The 8,134-nt window shown below is 33.9% G+C and overlaps 1 non-coding gene across 1 annotated transcript; it reads right to left on the reverse strand.

The window, feature by feature from the left end:
• Window positions 1-885: 885 nt before the first annotated feature.
• LOC139851221 (small nucleolar RNA R71) lies at window positions 886-992 on the reverse strand. Its single transcript, XR_011760576.1, has one exon. It is a non-coding gene; the product is annotated as a small nucleolar RNA R71 (small nucleolar RNA).
• Window positions 993-8,134: the final 7,142 nt, after the last annotated feature.

Consider the following 8,134-nt stretch of genomic DNA (forward strand, 5'->3'; position numbering starts at 1 on the left):
TTTGTACGTGGACCGGGTTATTGGAGCCAAACAGTCCTCAATTATATTGAGACCAAACAAATCCTGCTCCTCTGCTGCATCTTTTGGCTATTCGAAACGTGGGCAAAATCAGAAAAGTCTATTGATTGGATAACTTATATAATTTTTCTTTCCTTTTTAAAAACTAATAGGATATTCAGTGAATGCACCGAGCAAGACGTTCACCACCTTTTGTACGTTCACCACCTGTAACTAGATCAAGACATTTAGCAAATATTATCGCCGTTGATTTTTCTTTAGAATCTTCATCCAGTCGACCAAGTACTCCAGTTCAAATTTCTGATAATCCATTTTTTGAACCCGACCTCACAATTGAGAATCCGGAGAATATTCAGGGACGATTCTTAGATCCTGAACCATTAAATTTTCCTCCGGAACCACCAATCATTCAAAAAAAGATTGTTAAGGAACGAACCATTAAATCAGAATCCTCTAGTGATTCTGATTCAACAAATTCAATTATGGAAGTAACAGAACCATTAAGTATGGAAGACCTAATGAGAGCTAAACGCACTGGCCAAGGTCACGCAATTACTCATCCAGACATTAATGCGCCAGATTATGAAATCAAAGGACAAATTCTACACATGGTGACTAATCAATGCCAAATTTAGTGGTGCGCCGAAGGAAGATCCAAATGAACATCTACGTACCTTTAATAGGATCTGCACACTATTTAAAATCCGAGAAGTGGAGGATGAACAGATATATCTCATGTTATTTCCCTGGACTTTAAAGGGAGAAGCCAAAGATTAGTTGGAATCATTACCTGAAGGGGCGATTGATACATGGGAGGTTTTAGTTGAAAAATTTCTTAAACAATTCTTTCCGGCATCTAAAGCCGTAAGACTTCAAGGAGAAATTGTTACATTTACACAGAAGCCAAATGAAACTCTATATGAGGCGTGGACAAGATTTGGAAAGTTATTAACACGATGTCCGCAACATGGTTTAGACACCTGCCAAATAGTACAAATATTCTACCAAGGATGCGACATCACTACAAGGAAAGACATAGATATAGCAGCTGGTGGTTCCATTATGAAGAAAACCAAAACTGATGCTTATAAAATTATTGATAACACTGCTTCCCACTCACATGAGTGGCACCAAGAAAAAGATATCGTTAGATCATCTAAAGCAGCTAGAGCCGATTCTAGCCATGACTTAGATTCCATTTCCGCAAAGATAGATGTTGTTGAGAGACGAATGGAAAAGATGACTAAGGATATTCACTCAATACGAATTAGTTGTGAGCAGTGTGGAGGACCACATTTGACAAAAGATTATCTCAGTATTGAATTAACGATGGAACAAAGAGAGAATATTTCATACATAAACCAAAGGCCTGGAAATAATTATCAGAATAATTATCAACCGCCAAGACCAATTTACAATCAAAACCAGAATTATAATCGAAATATTCCATACAACAACCAACAAGGTCCTAGAAATCAACAAGTATCTAACAATACTTACAACCAGCAAAGACCTAATTTTCAAAACAAACCACCACAACAAACCGATGATAAAAAGCCGAATTTAGAAGATATGATGACGAAGCTAGTTGAAACTCAAACGCAATTTTTCGCATCTCAAAAACAAACCAATGAACAAAATGCTCAAGCATTTAGAAATCAACAAGCTTCTATTCAAAATCTGGAACAAGAAGTAAGTAACCTAGTAAGATTAATAGGTGAAAGAAAACCGGGAAGTCTACCTAGTGATACAAATGCTAACCCCCGGAATGAAACAGCTAAAGCCATTACCACAAGAAGTGGTACAACACTTAAACCACCTGAAATACCTGTAACTTCTGATGAAGCTATTCCTACTCCACAAGAACCACAACCTGAACAAGATAAGGAAACAGAACCGGTAGTTGAAAAGGTTAATGAAGATAACACAGTTAAGGATAAACCTTATGTTAAACCATACCAACCACCACTTCCTTACCCGAGTAAAATGAAGAAAGAGAAACTTGAAGTCGAGCAATCCAAATTCTTGGATATGTTTAAACAGATAAATGTAAATCTTCCTTTCATTGATGTGATTTCAGGAATGCCTAGATATGCTAAATTCTTGAAAGATCTGATCACGAATAGAAAGAAAATGGAAGAACTCTCAGCTGTTACTATGAATGCTAATTGTTCAGCAGTGCTGTTGAATAAGATACCAGAAAAACTATCTGATCCAGGAAGTTTCACAATTCCATGTTTTCTGGGTAGTCTTAATTCAATCGAAGCATTAGCAGATTTAGGTGCTAGTATAAATTTAATGCCGTATTCACTATACGTTAAACTAGACCTTGGAGAATTGAAACCAACTAGAATAAGTATACAACTAGCCGATCGATCAATAAAATATCCTAGAGGGATAATGGAGAACATGCTAGTTAAAGTTAGTACTTTAGTATTTCCAGTAGATTTTGTTGTTCTGGACATGGAAGAAGATTCTCAAGTTCCTCTCATATTAGGAAGACCATTCTTAAACACGGCTAAAGCAATGATAGACGTGTTCGATAAGAAATTGACCCTAAGTATAGAGGACGAGAGTGTTACCTTTTCAGTTGATAGAGCAATGCAACAACCACAATCTGCAGATGATACATGTTATTATATTCAAACTATAGATTCACATGCAGAATTGTTAGAAGAATTTCCAGAATTACAAGGAACAGGATAATGTTCTTTAGGAGAAGGTAATGAACCAATTAATGAAGCTGAAATGTTAGCTACACTAATAGCTAATGGATATGAACCAACAGCAGAAGAAATTCAAATGCTAAAAGAAGAAGACAGATATCGATACAAATCATCGATAGAAGAACCTCCGAAATTAGAGTTAAAGCACTTCCAAACCATTTGGAATACGCCTATTTACAAGGTGAATCTAAATTACCTGTAATAATATCGTCTACTCTTACTGAAAATGAGAAATCACAACTCATTTCTGTGTTGAAAGCTCATAAACCAGCCATTGCATGAAGATTCATGATATTAAAGGAATAAGTCCTTCGTATTGCACACATAAAATCCTTATGGAAGAAGGTCATAAAACGTATGTGCAACGCCAACGAAGACTTAATCCTAATATGCAAGATGTAGTTAAGAAAGAAATTATTAAACTGCTAGATGCAGGTTTGATATGTCCAATTTCTGATAGTCCATGGGTAAGCCCAGTTCAATGCGTACCTAAGAAGGGTGGCATGACTGTCATTACAAATGAAAAAAATGAGCTTATTCCTACTAGGACTGTAACAGGATGGCGTGTATGTATTGATTATCGAAAATTAAATGACGCCACCAGAAAAGATCACTTTCCCTTACCTTTCATTGATCAAATGTTGGAAAGATTAGCCGAAAATAGTTACTATTGTTTTCTAGATGGATTTTCCGGATATTTTCAAATTCTAATAGCACCCGAAGATCAAGAGAAAACCACATTCACGTGCCCTTATGGTACTTTTGCTTACAATCGCATGTCATTTGGACTTTGCAACGCCCCTGCAACCTTTCAAAGGTGCATGATGGCGATTTTTCACGACATGATAGAAGAATGCATGAAAGTTTTCATGGATGACTTTCCAGTTTTCGGTGATACATTTGAATCATGTCTAGTTAATCTTGAACGAATGCTGATTAGATGCGAACAGTCAAATCTAGTATTTAATTGGGAGAAATGCCATTTCATGGTTAAAGAAGGCATCGTTCTTGGACATAAAATTTCAAAAGAAGGAATTGAAGTGGATAGAGCTAAAGTAGATGTAATTGCTAAAATTCCACATCCCACCAATGTTAGAGGAGTTAGGAGTTTTCTAGGGCATGCCGGATTTTACCGACGTTTCATAAAAGATTTTTCTAAAATTGCCACTCCTATGAATAAACTCCTAGAAAAAGATGCTCCATTCATCTTTTCAGATGAGTGTATCAAATCTTTTAATATTCTTAAAGAGAAACTCACTAATGCGCCGATCATGATAACACCAAATTGGAATCTACCATTTGAACTAATGTGCGATGCAAGTGATTTTGCAATGGGAGCCGTTTTAGGACAAAGGATTGAAAAATGATTTCAACCTATATATTATGCTAGTAAGACGTTACAAGGAGCACAAACGAACTATACAACTACTGAAAAAGAACTCCTTGCTATTGTCTTTGCTTTTGACAAATTTCGATCATATCTCGTTCTAGCAAAAACGGTGGTCTATACCGACCATTCTGCTCTTAGATACCTATTTTTGAAACAAGATGCTAAACCACGATTAATCCGTTGGATCTTACTCTTACAAGAGTTCGATATTGAAATCCGAGATAAAAAAAGAGCAGAAAATCTCGCCGCTGATCATCTTTCTCGTCTTGAAAATCCTGAGTTAGAAGTTCTAAATGAATCGGCCATACAAGACAACTTTCCTGATGAATATCTATTGAAGATAGATTATAATGAAATACCATGGTTTGCAGACTATGCAAACTACTTAGTATGTGGATTCCTTGAAAAAGAGTTGTCGTACCAAAAACGAAAGAAATTCTTCTGTGATATAAAACACTATTTCTGGGAAGATCCACATTTGTTTAAAAGTTGTCCAGATGGAATAATACGCCGATGTGTATTCAGAGATGAAGCCAGTAAAATATTAAACCATTGTCACACAGGACCAACAGGAGGGCATTATGGGCCTCAATTAACAGTAAGAAAAGTTTATGAAGCTGGATTCTATTGGCCTACAATTTACAAAGACGCACACCTTCTTTGCAAATCCTGTGATGCTTGTCAAAGGGCCGGAAAAATAAGTCAACGTGATGAAATGCCACAAAATGTTATCCAAGTATGTGAAGTATTTGACATTTGGGGTATTGACTTTATGGGCCCATTTCCAAAATCTCATAATAATCTCTATATTCTCGTAGCCATTGATTATGTATCTAAATGGGCGGAAGCACAAGCTCTCCCAACTAACGATGCACGAGTTGTAGTCAACTTTTTAAAACGTCTTTTTGCAAGGTTTGGAACACCGAAAGCTTTAATAAGTGATCGGGGAACTCATTTCTGTAATAATTAACTTGAGAAAGTTCTCAAAAGATATGGAGTAACTCATAAAATCTCCACCGCATATCATCCACAAACAAGTGGACAAGTTGAAAATACCAACCGAGCTTTAAAACGTATTCTAGAGAAAACCGTAGGATCAAATCCGAAGGAATGGTCCATTAAATTAGAGGATGCACTCTGGGCTTTTAGAACAGCCTACAAAACTCCAATTGGAACCACACCTTTTAGACTTGTTTATGGAAAAGTATGTCATCTTCCAGTAGAAATTGAACACAAAGCATTTTGGGCTTTGAAGACATGTAATCTTGATATACATGAAGCTGGACGTCTACGATTAAGTCAACTAAACGAATTAGAAGAGTTAAGACATGAAGCATACGAAAATTCATTAATCTATAAAGAAAAACGAAGAAATGGCATGATAAAAGAATCAGAAGTTTAAAAGAATTTAAAGAAGGAGACAGAGTTCTTCTTTTCAATTCACGATTCAAGCTATTTCCTGGAAAATTGAAATCAAGATGGTCTGGACCATTCATAGTCAAAAGAGTTTTCTCATACGGAACGATAGAATTAATAAATTCAAATGGGATTGAATTTAAAGTTAATGGTCACAGAGTTAAACACTACATAGATAGTCCGATGGAATTCTACAATGAAGTTAATCACGATTTCGATACCACAGCTAACTAAGTGTGGGGAAAATCAAGTCTTTAAAGGATAATATTTATTTCTGTTAGAGTTAGATTGTCTGTTTTCGTGTAGTTCTCGAAAATGGAACCCGAATGGTCTTTCCCTAGCAGACCCTAAAGAACTAGTCTTCTCCCCCCATTCTGAATTTTTATTTTTTAGGAAATGAAGACTGCATGTGAACTAAACCATGGTCTAATGCTACACGCTCTGATCACTAAACGTAATAATGACACACTACCGAGTGAAATAGTATCAGTAATCAGAGAAAGATTGGACGGAGTAAGAAAAGAATCCAGATGTGAAGATAATAAGTTACAATTTGGTAAAGGAAAATCAAAATCCGCAGCGAAAAGAAGAGCACGTCACCTAGAAAGATGTCACAAATGCAGAAAATGGTCACATGGAGGTAAATGTTCAAATAATCAAACCTATTCAAATACCGAATTTGTTACTTTATGCAGAGACGGACCGTTCATATGTTTAGAAGAAAAAACACTGAATGCTCGAGGTTACGCCTATGTAGCCATGGAAAACCAATTAAACCGACTATCTTATGAATGCCATAGATCATATAACTAAGAATACTATCTCACAGGTAAGTCTGTACAGTTTTTATTTTTTATTTATTTTTATTTTTAACCTTTTGATAATAAAGGCTAATTTGTTCGCTATAAAGTATTAAATTGGTATTGAATAAAATTAGGTTTGGCGACCGAAATTATTGATATCATACAAAAATTTATTACATCACTGCGAAATTTAACGTTTATTCTTAAGGTATAAATATCTTTAATCAATCAACCCAAAATATTTCAAAAATTCGTCATGAGTTAAATTAGGTCTTGGAACTGAAATTACTTTACCGAAAAGAGGGGCGCATATTTTTGATAATATTTGATTGATTAAAGTGGGATAAAAAGCCAAAAATATTTTTAATTTTATTTTTACCATGTTTTTAAAATTAATATATAAATCTTAAATTAATATTGTAAACTTTGTAAAAACAATATATTTAAAATTGTAAATATTTGAAAAATATAATATAAGTTTGGTGTGATTTTATAATATGAATTTTTTAAATTAAGTTTGGTGTGAATTTTTAATTTTTAAAATATGAATTTTTAATCTTATGCATTTCAAATTTTAAGTTTGGTGTGAATTTTTAATATTAATTTTGAATTTTATGTATTTTTTTAAGTTTGGTGTGAATTTTTAATATTAATTTTGAATTTTATGTATTTTTTTAAGTTTGGTGTGAATTTAAAAACAAAAATTTACTTTATCTCATTAAGTTAAAAAAATGATTTTTAAAATTCGTCGTAAGTTGAAGACTAGGTCATTGAACCGAAATTGCTTTACCCGAGGGAGGAACGAGAACTTTTATTATCATTATTTTTAATCTTATTGAATTAAAGTATGCCAAAAACATTAAAAAAACCCAAAAATCTTTACTTTTAAAAAACCGCACTTTGATTTGACAAATTTTAAAATTTTGTCGAGGGACAGACTAGGACAACGATCCGAAACGCCCTCGCTCCTAAAGGAAAACAAAATTTTTAAAATTTAATTAATTATAAGTTTTATAAAGTATAAGGTTTCAAAAAAAAACCTGAAATCACTGTAGCCGGCACCCCATGCGATCGCATGGGGTTTGAACTTGGAACCCATGCGATCGCATGGGGACCAAATGCAGGCCTGATACAAAACAGCCAGCGAGCTGTCTTCCTCACCACAACACACATACATTCACGAAAATACCTCAAATCTTCACCAAATTTCATCAATTTTCCACCGTAATTCGTCATTTTTCTTGCTCTAATCATGCCTAGATTCTCATTCTTCAGCAAAATGGTAAAAATTACACCCCTAAACTCTATAAATTCCTAGTTTTTGTGATAATTATCAATTTTTTACCTAATGCAATTTTGTTAATTTCTAGTGTAATTAGTGTTAAATTGTTAGTATTTTATGCATGTATAACCTAGATTGATGCTATTTAACTAGATTTGAAGCCAAAAACTTCAAAATTTTTAGAAATCTAGGGTTTGTGTTCTTGAGCAATTTGGGGCTTTTTGATATAAACAGGTTATGGCCAATTTTTGTCATGAATTATTGCTAAATTGAGTAGTGTAACATGTTTAGATAGTTAAATGATCCAAACATTGATCCTAAACATGATTTTTGGAGATTAAAGTGGACTTTTTAAGTCCAAAATTCATGAACTTGATTAATTTGATATATTTGCCATTTGAGACTTGTTTAATTATTAGTAATGACTATTTTGACATGTTATTTGAGTTAAATGCTTATGAATTTTGTATACATTTTCATATGTGCTTATTTGAAAAGT

Source organism: Rutidosis leptorrhynchoides, chromosome 5, assembly GCF_046630445.1.
Source record: "Rutidosis leptorrhynchoides isolate AG116_Rl617_1_P2 chromosome 5, CSIRO_AGI_Rlap_v1, whole genome shotgun sequence".
Taxonomy (NCBI): Eukaryota; Viridiplantae; Streptophyta; class Magnoliopsida; order Asterales; family Asteraceae; genus Rutidosis; species Rutidosis leptorrhynchoides.